Genomic DNA, 14624 nt, shown 5'->3' with positions numbered 1-14624 from the left:
CCAACTCAGATAAATCCAGCCTTGTGGCTTCCAGTCCTCTGGGGTGTACAAATACCTGTCCCAAGAAGACATTACTCTGCATGGAATAAACTCTTACTCCCATGGAGTAAACTGTTAGATCAGTGAAGTTTTGTTCTCTTTAAGGTATTGCATCATGCACTTGCAATTTTTTTTCTCCCCTTAAGGCAACTGGAGTTTTCAAGCTGTCCTGTTTAACTGTGTCTGAGTTGGAAGTCACTGAGGTAGGAAACACATTTTAGCCCCAGTGCTACAAATGAATCCGGTTACAGAAAGAAGAACAATGTTATTAAGAGAACAGATTTTTAAGATGCCACTTCCAAGTAACAACAAGTTACAAAACAGGGCTGAAAGCCAGGAGCGTGCAGGCTCCCACTGGTCAGTTTTCAGTTGATCAACGTTGGTTTTTGATAACTAGCTGCAGAAGACAAGTGACTTTACTGTGCTATCCTACATTTCAAAGTGTCTAATGCTATCATGTAGTAGCACGCTCTAACACTGGCTGCTAGATGCAGACTCGCCCCTCTTGACTCCATGCCCAGCACTGATTAGGACTAGCAAACCTCGGCTTCACCATTTAAGGTAAAGTCAGGATTTCACCTCCTGTCAGCGATAACATACAACTTCCATTGCTGGGCACAAGCAAGAAGATATTAAACCCTGAATAGTTTGCTTTTCTCCCACTAAAAGTAAATTTAGAGCAGTAACTTCACAACACCAGTGGGAGCAGTGTGTTCAGATCCCCCAGCACACGTCACGGGAAATACACACTGTCAGTTTTCCATTTACTATTTTGGCAGGCATAATTTTGTTATTTTTCAAGCTGTTTATATTGGCCACCTCAGTGTTTTAATTATTTCACACGTACTTTGGCATTTTAATAAGTGTGTGCTTCAGCAGACGTAGGGGATGGAGTCCCCCTAGATTTTAGAGTTTTCTTTCACTGCGTATGATACCTTAACATTTACAAGCTTCGTTTACATTTCAACGGCATTCATCTGCGTGCTGTCAAAGACTGTGTGTGGCATTAAATTATTCATTTTAGATTATAAATCCTAATAAAAGGGCATCAGGAATATCTACAGCAGCTGTAGAGATTTGCAACAGAAAAATGAGGGCTGCTAGGAATGAAGTATGAATGGAAATGTGTGCAAGGAACAGCAGAGTAGAGGGTTAAAAGAATGGACTGTTTTGTTCACACAGAAAACCATTCCCAGCAGAAAAATTAAGGAATCGGTCTGTTTATGTCACGGCCAAAGACCTGCACTTTGAAAACACCCACACCACAGATGACCTGTCAATGAAAGACCCATCATCCTCACTCCCGGAGGATGGTAATAAGGCTGCAGCATCAGATACACCTTGCCTTTCCTGCTAGCCCACCAGGAAAACACACGTTGAAAACAAGGAAAAACAGGCAATGAGCAGCAACTTAGCCTATCATTTATGGAGAACAAAGTAAGCAGGGTTCTGAGGTAAAAGATGACCACATACCAGCTGATGCGTCCTAAGGGATATGAAAGATCTGTCCAGAAACCACTTTGTTGTCCCCAGTCAAGGGGAACCTTGGGCATGTGGTGAGGGCTTGGCAGTTGGCATCCCTGCTCCTTTGTGTCAAACACAAGTGATCCTGGCCAGGCCACTTGGACTTATGTGTCCTCGTGCTCATGAATATAGGACTGTCAGAGTGTGAATGAATTAAATCTATAGGAGAATGAGTGTGAGTGGATAAAATCAATTTGCTTAAGGATTTTGTGAATAAATACCCACTTCCCCTTTCGTAAGATCTCTCACTGAACTTTCTCACACTAATTTCTCTGTTACAGCAGTTTCCCATTGTTATATGAATGAGCAGTCATTCGTGTTGAGGACCATAACTCCCCCACAGACAGAGGGACAGAGATATTCGTGATATTCTTGATCTAACTCTTGTATTCATTCCTAGTTGTGGCATAATAACAAACTGCATGTCAGTTTATCTACAAGTATATAAATGATAATTTCCTCCCATTTCTTTTCTAAATGCCTAGTTTGCTTAACAAAGAGGAATTTTGTACAGCATTTCATGCCATGGAATTTAATCTTCTCTGACGAAACCCGTTCACTACTGGAGTAAAATAATTGTAAATCATAGTTGAGTAGTTATTGATAAAGAACAGTTACTCCATAGAAAGCCATATGAAAAATAAAGGGTTAGAGAGAAAGTGGAGAAGGAAGGGTGAAAAAGTCTGCTTTAAAGTCCTTAAACAATAAAAATGAGGAAATAACATATTGGCCTGAGGCAAGGACAATATGGACTTGGCCAAAGTCGCAGTATGACTCAAAGCTGGGAGGCTGCTTGAATAATGCCTTCCAACACCCCACACTAATCTGGGTCCATAGTGCTAGAGGAGACTGCCAGAAGGGCCCAGGTACAACAAGGCTGGCCTGTAGCCTGCAGTAATGGAGATTTGGAGGTGGTGTTTCTTTCACAAGCTTTGGTAGGCTTCACATATCAAGTCCTCTAAATGACAAGATTAGGGCAACAGACTACACTGCCTTTTGCACTCCCCAGTAAAAATGTGGTGGAGAAATAAATATCCTTGTCCTTCTCTCTCACCGTAGTAGCATTAAAAGAAGCTGCAGTATGTACATCCATTTAGCTGGTCACCCAGATGCCAGTGAGGCTCAACGTCCTTGTATTAAGTACTGCAAGAGCCTTTCTCTCAGAAGACTAAACATTAGATGTTACCTGGGAGCCCGCTGTATTTGATCTTAGACCCTTATCACAAAAAGAGCTTAGGCATTTGTTCTGACACAATCATACATTCATTCTTTCAAATTTAGTTTGGGCATTTGCAGAAAGCAGAAAGTCTACTGGTAGCTCACCAGCCAGTTCACTTCTGCTGTCCCCAGAGATAACCATGAGCTGGTCTTTCTAAATGTTTATTGACAATATTACACTTGTTAGTTGAGCCATGGTAACATGCTCACCGCTGTGTAACAGACTCTTTCACAGCAAGTGAAGGAAAAGAAGGCAGGTGCTATAAGGAATTGATGCTACTTAGAGATAGGCCTGATAACGTGAAAGCTTTCAGAAACTAAATTTGTTTCCGAACACTCAAACGTTTTACTACTGACATCACAAACTGGATTTTCTACCCAAGGAAAACATCTTAAATCCAAAGCAATCTCAAAATTGTCTTCTCTGGAATGCCTCTAGATGTACAGAGCACAAGAGCAGAATTTCGCTCCATATTTGTTCTTTTACAATTGATGTTGGAAGGCTTGCAAAGCTTCTGCCTTGATACATATTTGGCACATACTTCATCTTAAATCAAACAATGAGCACTGGGGAGGGGGAAAGCCTGGTTTGCCAAGAACCATATCTGTCAAACAGAAACCAATATGTATTTGTGGGGAAAAAGTGATGTGCAAAAATAGGTTTAAACCTCATTTGCCCCCTCACACAGCTGGACCACTTGTCACCAGGGTAGGTGACCTGAGGGATACTCTCAGTCATGCTGACTACCAAGAGCTGCTAGAGACAGGAGATGACCTGACTACATGGACTGCAGGAGGTCCAACCTACTGTGTGGTGACTACAAAAGCTGCTCCACCGGCAGTGCTCAGGACCTCCCGTGCTACGTCTGATCCCTCACAGCTGGCCACAACAACTTTTGCCTTGCCAGACAAGACACGTCACAGCAGCCCAGCACAAAGGATAATCAATCCACTTTCTAGATTGTCTCCAAGGATAAAGAGTCTTAATTCAGGCATTACTAAGTTTCAGAGCCCCAAAATTACACTGTTGAAGTTTAATTAAGCTGCGAAAGCAGCCAAGCACCAGGTACTGACAGTAATTCAACCATGCCACGTGCGCTCAGTCTCAGTTCTGTGCAAGGCTGCAGCATCCATAGTAGGCAGCAAGGCAATAGCCAGGAGCTGGAAGGAAGAGGTGCGTGAGCCACTGCCAAAATGCAAAGAAGCTCTCCTCCAGCTGTGTAACTGCTCTGTTTTGAAGCCATCACAGAAGTGTTTTCTTTAGAAAATAAACAAGCTCATTGGACAAACCCTATCACCATCCTGAAAAGCCTCATGAACCTGCCTGCAGAGAAGTACGATGCAGAGGCCAGCCCAGGCATCACTTGCAAATGAAGTTCAAACTATCAAATCTCAAAAAATATGAGGCACATGCTGAGAAAAAGGTTTGGGGTGTTACTCTACCTACAGAGGGAAGGAGTGCTCTATCATCTGCTGATAGGTATGCGTTATATACAGTTTTGGTTAACTAATTGCAAGGGATAAATCTGAGGGAAGCTGACCAGAAGACGGGCATCTCTAACAATTGTCTTGTGAAGTTTATGTGAAGCAGTAATACAAAAAATGTCATGGGCAGATCTTTGACCACAAGGGCCAGAATTCAGCTACATGCACAGACATCTGTGGGAGCTGTCAAGAGTGTCCAGAAGATGGAATAGTAGATTATTTCCTTTTATATATTTTATATGGAACACCTAGAGGGACAATGGATAAGACACATTCTAGTGTTTCTGACATATTTTTTCCTTGTAAAAGTCCCATTTAGGAACAAATCATTTCAAAATGCTGGCGTTTCTGTGTAAGAGAAGTTCATGCTCCCACCCAGCCCTGTATAGATGGCAAATGTTTCTCAGATTGCAAGGTCATGACTAGGTCTGGCAAGTGAACTACAAAACGTTAGAAAAACACAGTGCTGCTCAGCAACCCTTTTTCCTGGCCAGGCCAGTGAGAAAAAAATGCAATTATGGAATCAATGTTGCGACACAGTAACTGTAAAATACCTTTAATCAGTGGGATCGGTTCCCTTCCTCCTGAGCCAGGTTTGCACTACAGTCAGAAACTGCGGTTTGTTCTCACTCGCCTCAGGGCTACTGAGGGAAAACAGAAAGTTTGATAAACGCTGCTAAAAGAGTCTATGTTATCTGAAAGCATGCCGTTCATCATGCAACAAGAAGAAATCAATTCCTTTTACCTCAAGGCATAACACTGGGACGTCTGTGTAGGCTCTCAGTGGTATTAGTGCTGTCGTGTCTTGCTTTTGTTTTTAACCTCTTCACCTGGGATATTCCATTTCCTTCCTTCACAGGAATCATAAATAGTAGTTCTTCCTTATGCAGAAGGACTCCTTATTTCTTTGTTGGCTGTCACTGCAGCTTCCAAGGAAGTCTACAAACAACTAGATGGAGGCAGCCACCACTAACCCAAGAACAGCTATCAGGAAGAGCTTATATTGGTGTAATCCTGTGAAGATACATACATTGCAAAATACCATCTGAGTAAAATGGAAAAGGCAGAATGGTATTTTTGTTTCCACTTGACAAAGCAGACCCATACCATAACTACATAAAGACAAACACAGGAGGTGGGATGTACGAACATTTACATTTTCAGCTCAAATACCAACATTTCTGGGCATGCTGCCCCAAACAGTCTGGTGTTTGAGTAGATTTCAGCTCTTGGATAGATTTCTGTACTTTCAGAAAGAACAACACCTCCCTGAAATGACATTCATCTTGGCCTTTTGCAGCAGAGAGCCCCAGACTGATATCTGTCAGGCCCCTGCTTTTCTGCTCCTGGCTTCCTATGAGGGCCGAGGTGAGGGGGAGCAACCCAAGGCCAATAGCAGCCAAACTGGAGACAGCTTTTATGCTATAGAGGGCATACATGACTGATAAACCTTTTGAGCAGCCACCATATGACCAAAAGCCGAGGTCCAGGGATGCTCCAAAACCAGAGCCACAGCACCAAAAACGTAGGACCAAGCAGAGCAAGCCACTACAGAAATCTTTGGTTCACAAGGTATCTCAATGCTGGCCTGAAAAAAACAAATCTGAAAGCCATTGACTTTCAAGTAATCTGCATGCAAGAGATGCTTATTTATGAAATTACATACCCAAAGAAGGAAGGGTAAGGTAGGTGCAATAAAAACACACAGTCTAAGATGATGTTCTCAATAGGCATCAGCACCGCCACTCTTCCTGAATTCAGAAGTCAAGATGTTTGCTGATAGAAAACAGAACATCCACCTTCATTTCAGGTAAGTGGAAATATTGTGAAAAGATACTGGAGCCTCCCATTAAGTGGTGTAAACAGTGACAGAAGAAAGCAATACTGTATCTGTGCTGTGCTGATGTGGCTAAGTTAATGAAATGTGGTTTTCCTGCCTTACATTGCACATGCTGCAACGTCTTCAGTGAGATTCTGATCTATTGAAATGAGATCAATGCTGTGCTATCTTTTCGGAGCATACCTTTCTGGCTGCAGCTATCATCAGGAGAATGTGGCATCAAGGGCTCTGGTCTAAATGGGCAATGCATTAATTATCCTTTAATTTTCCATCCATGCTTTTGAGTCCTCAGTATAAGCTAGTGCAAACATTTAGACAGGTACCTAACTCCCTGTTTTCCAGACACGGGTGGATAAATGAATATTTAAGTGGTGTGCTTTCTTCTCCAATTGAAGGTAGCTGGATGCTTTCTCACCTTCAAGCAACCAAATGTTGTGAAGGCTCGACTCCCCATTTCAACAAAATACCTCATGTTACTCACCAGGTTTTATTTAGTTAATAGGGAATAAAAATTATTAAATACACTGGCTACAGTATGCACAGTCTAATAAACTGGACTAATAATGGTTTTCCTGGCACCACAAAACGTCACGTTTTTGCGTGATGTCCAATATTGAGCTATCTGAAGCAGAACAGAAGACACGATTGATCTGTGTTGGAAAGTGCCTCCCTTTCACGATTAGCCTAGCTAGCTTCGTTAAGCTTACTTCTCTACCACACCATATTGCCCTTCACGCCAAATACATACTGTTACATTCTAGTTTATCCTCACAGACAAAAAGCGCTTACACAGGGAAAAGTTAGAGGAATGTCTGGCAATATGTTCTAGTGTATATTCCTTATTGTCCTTTTTAAATATTCCAGCAACTATGCCATTATCTCTGGTTCCCAGTGGCTGCAGGTTGCAGCCCCGGGCTCTATTGCACCAAACAACTGGCTTCTCAAGTTTAAGGCTTTGTCTTCATCCCCACACTCATTTGTGGTATCTGCACCCACACAGACCAGCCCTCTGGCCTGAAAATCTGTCAGGAGAGGTGAGGTAGAGGAATGATTCCTATGGGACACTAATTTGAAAACCACCCTCCGTTTCTAAGCAGTATTTTAAATTAGGCACAAGCATAGTATCAAATAGAAAACAAACGTTTGAGAAAAGCAGTCCTTTAGACAACTCTGCATTTTTTTGGTGAGCAACCAAAGCTGCTATAAGTTAAAAGTAGCCAATTTCCAGATACCTGGAGACATTAAATCAGTTTGGAACAGCTCTGCTTACCTTCAAGAAGTCTACAGAAAAATTGCACTTGGCAACAGCTCTTTTCTCAGTAATTCTGTGTCTGCTCCTAGGGGATATTTCTGCCACTTCATCTGTTTTCTTTTGTATTTAAGTCTATTTACAATAAACAGCAATAATAATAATTTTAAAAAATCACATGCTAATACAACACATTAAATGTATGTTAGATTCTGGTAGGATATTTGGCCTAATTTTAATTCCTACACTTTGAATGAAGATTAGTTTTATGCAACGCTGAAACCAATCAGACTTCTGTAAGGCATTTAGCGCAGGGGTATAACAGCTTTCAGCTCCACCAGTGCAGTGATCAATAACGTGACATGTTACTGTTATGCCAGAGCAAGTGACATATGGCCACGTAGCTGCACATTATAATTAACCACTGATTTAAAACAGAAAGAAGATAGACTGTTACATTCAATTAACTCGCCTTCCTTTCAGCTGACAGGCAGCTGAGTGCTGAGCACTTAATATACTTTTTGCAATTTTCCTTCTCCACAAGCATTATAATTGCTGTAATTAGCACAGATCAACTATGACAGCAAAACTTTCATTTCATCTGTACAATGCAGTAGCTTTCAAAGAGTTAGGATTTAGCAGTTATATTAATTAGCTAACCAGCATTTCTCTTTTATCAAACATTCTCATATAGTTCCATGTAGTGTTTTCAGATAATTCAGTCAGCTTCTATATAACTCTACAGAAGAAGAAAATTTTCCCAAGAAATATGAATTGGGATGAGTTCAGTTGATGACAGTCGCATGCACACCTAAGAGGTACAGTGATATATGAAAAGTGATACAGCTGCTCTGTGTTCGCTGTTGAATGAGAGTCAGTATTTTCTGTCATGCTGTTTCTAAGAGCATTTGCTTTATACTAGTCCATAGGAAAAAGGCTGCGTGAGCACCCTGAACCTCCTTTTTGACTTTCTTCTGTTTTCCATGTGACAGCCTCCTGTCATAGATGCTGTGTTTTATTTGACTTGACACCTTGATTTGCCTGTCAGAACAGCATGGAGGTTAGAAGAGGTGACTGGCAAGGCCAGGGGAGTTTATGCTAGATAATAACTTGCCCACTAAGTAGGTATTGAGAGATTTGAGCAAACGTGGTCAAATCGGATCACTTTGGGACACCTTCCTTCTGACTGCTAGAAGGACCCACTGAGTGACTTCTGGATTGTAACCCTGCCATGCTTCACATCTTCTGTCCAGGTAATGAAAGCTGCAAAGAAAAAGTTTAATGCAAGTATTTCTGTAGAGCACAGCACAACAAACCATATTGAGGCTTCTATTACATTTGCTTAAAGCCTCAAAGTGATCTGCTGTGATTACTAAAAGCTTAAAGGAGATCAGCCACTGACCTTGTGAGTCACTGGGTTGTTCTTCGCATGAGGAGTCCACTCTATGCAGACCACGTACCGTGGTGTGTAAATGAACCTGTGGGGGTTACCCTGGTGTCTGCGGTGGGAATGATGACCAGCTCAGGCTCTGCACTACCCAGGATGCCCGACCCTTCACTGACAAGTCAGAGAAGCAGTTCGAACACTGACTGTAGGAACATAACATAACCTTACCGTACATTTTCTTTAGCCTTTGGACGTGCATCGCTATGTCCTTGTACTGACTGGCCATGGGGTGGCAATGTCAATCTTCTTGAAAACATTTCCTTACACTTGCTGGTCTCAGCCCTTGTTCCCACTTCTCCTTTGTGCTTTTTCCCTTGTTCTGTTTTGAGAGTTAAGGAATCTGTACCTGTATTTTAACTTCCTTTGTAAAAGTTAAACTCAGTTTTGTCTTCTGGTAATTCAGTCCAACACAAAGACTTTCTGATCCCACTAGACTGTATGCTTTCTCCTGCTCCCCCTTCATTCTGTTCCTTACAGGATCTCAAGTACACTTTTAAAGGGAATTATATTTCAATGCCAGCTTTCCATGCAAGACTTCTCCCCTTCTTAAAGTCCAAACACTAAAGACTCTGTCCTTTGACTAAGGTTTCTTTGAACTTTGGGGGATATTTTTTTGCTTTCTCTCAAGCCAATAAACTTCACTGTCCAGCCATCTTCATTTCTCAAAGTTCATTCTTTTGAAATAAAAGTCCTTTCATTCAAGATCTGTTTTTTGTTTGTCTAAAACAACAACAACAAAGTTATTTTATATAACTCTCTCTTACTTCACTCTAAGCCTTGCACAGTGGTACAATGAAGTCTTGCATACAAGTACCAAAGCCCCAGCTGAACAAGGTGGTTTCCGCACCAGAACTAGGGCTGATTTACTTCTTTGCCCAGTTTCTGGAATCCACTGCACAGCAGTATGCAACATAGAGATGCTCAAAGCCTGAAGCAGCACACCCTATTCTTGGTTCAGGAACATTTTGTTGAACAAGCTTTTCAGTTACGACTTCCGAAAACAATAAGGACCTGCAATTATTGATAGAATTTGTCCTGCAATCTGTAGCAAGACAATTTAAGTCTCTTTTATTGACAGTTTCTGTTAATATTCCTCTGCAAAGATTACAAATGTCTCCCTAAAGGATTATAGCAGACCTGTTACACTATCCCACTAAAATGTTTTTACTACTCTTTTCCCAAGAGATTTTAGCTCAAAGGCCCTATAGTCATTTCATATTTTTAAAAATCTGCCACATTGTTTGTGTGCTGCACTAGTCCACCAACCTTACCTTTACTTGTGACTTTTCTCAGTCCTGTGGATCTCTCCATGCTCATACTCCACTTACAAAAGCAATTCTAGTGTATTATTTCTATAGTAAACATTTTCACATACCACTGCATGAGTGATGTCCATTAGTCCTGTTATACAAACTCCTTGCATTATTAAAAAAAAACCTTCTAAGCTGCATCACACTAGCCAAATCAGTGAGACAATCGACAATTTTTTTTTATTGGGATCTCTTCTAGAGTCAGATCTGCATCTCATTCTTGCTCTGGGTGGATAGATCAGCTATGCCATGCCATGTGGACAGCTTTGTTCCTCCATCACACCAGACTTGCCATTTCCATGTACCTTGTGAACTGCAGGCTCCTCATTCTCCTCTTTGGTTGATAACTGCAAACCTTGAGATGTCCAGCTTCCAGTGCTCCATCCCTATTGATGCCTCCTTCACACCTTGTAAGGTCATGTCGTGGTTTAACTCCAGCCAGCAACTAAGCACCATGCAGCCGCTCACTCACTCCCCCCCCACCCAGTGGGATGGGGGAGAAAATCAGGGAAAAAGAAGCAAAACCCACGGGTTGAGATAAGAACAGTTTAATAGAACAGAAAAGAAGAAACGAATAATGATAATGATAACACTAATAAAATGACAACAGCAATAATAAAAGGATTGGAATGTACAAATGATGCGCAGTGCAATTGCTCACCACCCACCAATCGACACCCAGCTAGTCCCCGAGCGGCGATTCCCCACCCCCACGTCCCAGTTCCTATACTAGATGGGACGTCACATGGTATGGAATACCCTGTTGGCCAGTTTGGGTCAGCTGCCCTGGCTGTGTCCTGTGCAACTTCTTGTGCCCCTCCAGCTTTCTCGCTGGCTGGGCATGAGAAGCTGAAAAATCCTTGACATTAGTCTAAATACTACTTAGCAACAACTGAAAACATCGGTGTTATCAACATTCTTCACATACTGAACTCAGAACATAGCACCGTACCAGCTACTAGGAAGACAGTTAACTCTATCCCAGCTGAAACTAGGACAGGTCAGATCTGACCAAAGGCTGTAGCCTTTGCACTGTCTCTTCCATAAACTCCCTCAAGGTATCCAGCTGATAGCTAGTACATTCACCAAGGCTTCTTAATTCCACTGTCTCCTCCAGTGTAAGGTGCACCTTGATAGCTAGCCTAGTGGCCAGCTCCTTTAAGAAAGCTAAAAAATTCTTCACACCCACTCATTATCTCTCCTCCTTTTCTTTAGCCCTCTGCCTGAAACAGTCCAGAAGTTCCTGACATTTTGGCTTCAGGTACCAGTCGTGCATTTCTCAACACCAAAGCATGACAAGAAAATCATCAATGCTTAAACCTACGTAGCAGAGCGCAGCCAGCAGTGCTGCCCACAGATGCTCTTCTAGTCCCATATTAGGTTGTTTCAGCATTAATTTCCTGTATGTGTGACTACAGTAGTACAAGCGCTCAGGTTTCTCTCCAAGAAGGAGACAGAGGCACAAGTTTTAGGCAGAGGGAGGGAAGGGGCAGAACACCATAGCACAAGCCCTGCCCGATGGGAAGGTGCCTGCCCTCGCAGTCAGGTGGGAACCCTGAGAGAAGAGGTTTCCTCCAAAAGCTCTCCCCTCTCCAGTAAGCTCTCAGCTTTATGCCTCTTCATGCCTCTCATTTTGTGCAGCTTCTTCATTCATTCAAAACTGCCTACAGACAGGCAGCGAGGAAGCATAGGAGACATTTTGAACTGCTTTTAAAGCTTCTGGTTTAGCCTCCCATTCACCTCTTTTCCCACAGCTCAGTACAAAGTGCGCTTTATAAGACGTGTTCCTCCTTTCAAGCATGAAACAAAACTATGCCTCAGTACTAGTGCTGTACAGTGCCTGCTCTTATTGGAGTAGGAAGGAATAATTACAGGGATTATGAACGTGGTACTGAATGTCAAGGCATATTAAAGCTGCTCAATATCTCAAGATCGAATAAAGATTCTTCCAAGGCACCGCTTTTCTGCCTGAAATTAAATTATGGCATCAAATACGTTGTAAGTAGATCTACCTAGTAACTAATTTTGTTGACATATTTAAGAAGTTACTCATCTCACCATTACCAGAATACGTCAAAACTCTTTGTGCTCACAAGGATCACAGAGGTTTTTATCCAGCACTGCTCCTAAGGTACAAAACCACTCTGTCATTCATCGAGAATGGAGCACGCATATCGTGCTGCAGTATGGATCATGCGTGCCAGCCTTTACGAAAAAGATGGATCATACAGCGTGTGATCTTGGAGAAATCCATCCGTCAGTAATTTCTTCCTCAAGTTATTTGTCCATAAGCACGTTTTGTTTTGGGTAATGATGCCAAGGCAGTGAACTAATCCATTTCAGGAGATTGGCAACTGAAGCGCTGCTTGGGCTCAAGGCAGCGTCCGGTCTGAGACTTCTGAAATTGCGTCTCCAGCTGGCCGTTTGGGAGGTGCACCCAGCCTCCTGCCATTCCACACCACAGAGGTCTGCCCACACAAAGGCTGAGTATTGGAAAAGCCCTCCGGCTGGCCACCACGCTGGCCTCTCTCCTCGCCCCCGTGGCCACACGTAGAACTGGCTGCCATATGAACGCCTCCGTACAAGGCTGGCGGCATTATAACACACCTGGCATCTGTCAGGAAGCCTGTCTTGGGCAAAGATTGAAGAAGTGATGAAAATCTCTCCTCAGCCCTTCACTGAGCTGGGGAAGACTTGGAACACCTGAGACACATTCAGGTTCACGCTAGATTCAAGGGCAATGCTTTTGTAGCATGGCTTCCTATGCTGGTAGCAGGAAAAAGTAAGTTCTCAGGGATAACCAAAGCAGCTTAAAGTTATGAACTTGATGCGGTATGCAAGGCAGTCGAGAAACTCCTTTCCAGGCTGAACAGTTAAGAACCAAGCCTCAGATTTGTCAGAGGATTCAGCTAGAGCCGAACAGGTATCATTCAGCTGTAAGAACAACAGAACAGCCATGCTGCTATTCTGCCTTTAAATTCAAAAGCTGATAAAGCGATTACATACTTCTAAGTGGGATCCTGAAGCAAGAATGGCAGAAACAGGAATGGTATACGGAGATTTGTGCTCCAGTTCTTTCCTTCTTCCCTGCTTTAGACATTTAGAAATGCAACTACTTCATGATTACTCAAATAATCCAAACAGATGCAGTTTGAATCTTAACTCCCGGCACCTGCCCACATTGTTCCAAGCTGATCTTTACACCCTGGCCAGCAGAACTACTGAACCAGATCTGTTCTTCCCAGACATCTGCCTGCTTGTAAGGCCTTTAGCAAAAGTAGGACAGCTGCTGACATTCGGAGCTGTACTGAAGAGACTGGTGCTACGCTAAAGCTTATTTTGGCTTTATGCAGCAGAAAGGGGGATGTACGGATTCAGTTTGGTAGGAAACAGTAACGAGACAGCAATGCTCAGCCGGTTGTTCAGGATGAGAAGGAAGTGAGAGATGGGATGAACACTTTTCAGGTGTCAGAGAGGATCTCCCTATCTCAGGATGTGCTGAATCAGTTTGACAGTGCCTGTATGTTTCTCCAGTCGATACTGGGAGAGCTGAAGCTGGTAGCTTAGCTAAATAGCAGTCAGATTGGTTTTCTTTAGTGGCTGAAATTAGGAATATAAATCACAATGAGCTAACAAGTAAACAATCTTCTGGGGAATAGCAACACTGTTACCTTGCAAAAGCCTTTCCATTTTGTGATTTACTACAGCAGATTTCTCAAACACCAACATTTTAGGGGCAGGACAGTCTGTTGAAAGCTGACATTTGGTATGACAGTTGGCTCGCACTTGATTCCAAATGTTATCATATATAACATTATCCCAATTCAGTTATTCAGTCCGAATTATTAGCAAAGCCTGAAGTGCAGGTTATTAACAATAATGAAACCACAATGCATTCTAACAACAAAAAAATAAAAAAAAATATGAATATTGTTATTATCTTTTTTTTAAACATGTATAAGGAATAAGTGCAAGATCCTTCACCATTTTTATTCAAATCAATTTACTCTTGGCAGGTAATACCACAAGGAAAATACACCAGTGACAGAACAGCTTTTTAGTGCCTAGCTACCTTTATTTTAGATAGTACCACAGGTCATTGACATTAGTGCTGGTCCAAGTCTTTGCCAGCTCCAATAGTCTCCCCAACAATTCTACAACCCCTGTACCTTGACTAGCTGAAGAAGAAACCATATATACGTGTATATATGTATAAATGTATATATACACACATATGTAATATATATATATGTTTTTATGCGTTTTATATGAGTTGCTGTTCTGTTCCTACTTTGATAGGAATCAAAGATGGTATTCAAGTTTTAGGCACGAGCAAAGTATCTCTTCAGAGAAAGCACTGAATGTTTGTTCATTATTTTGGTTCACCACTACTATTGCAGAAACATTGAAAAAAATCATATCCACACTGAGGCCTTCTTATGCCAATACCTGACACTCTTTCACTCACTTTGTTGTGTTGTGGAGGTAAAAGCTGGTATTTCTTCTCACCTC

This window comes from Aquila chrysaetos, chromosome 3, assembly GCF_900496995.4.
Source record: "Aquila chrysaetos chrysaetos chromosome 3, bAquChr1.4, whole genome shotgun sequence".
NCBI lineage: Eukaryota > Metazoa > Chordata > Aves > Accipitriformes > Accipitridae > Aquila > Aquila chrysaetos.
This window is presented reverse-complemented; position numbering follows the sequence as displayed.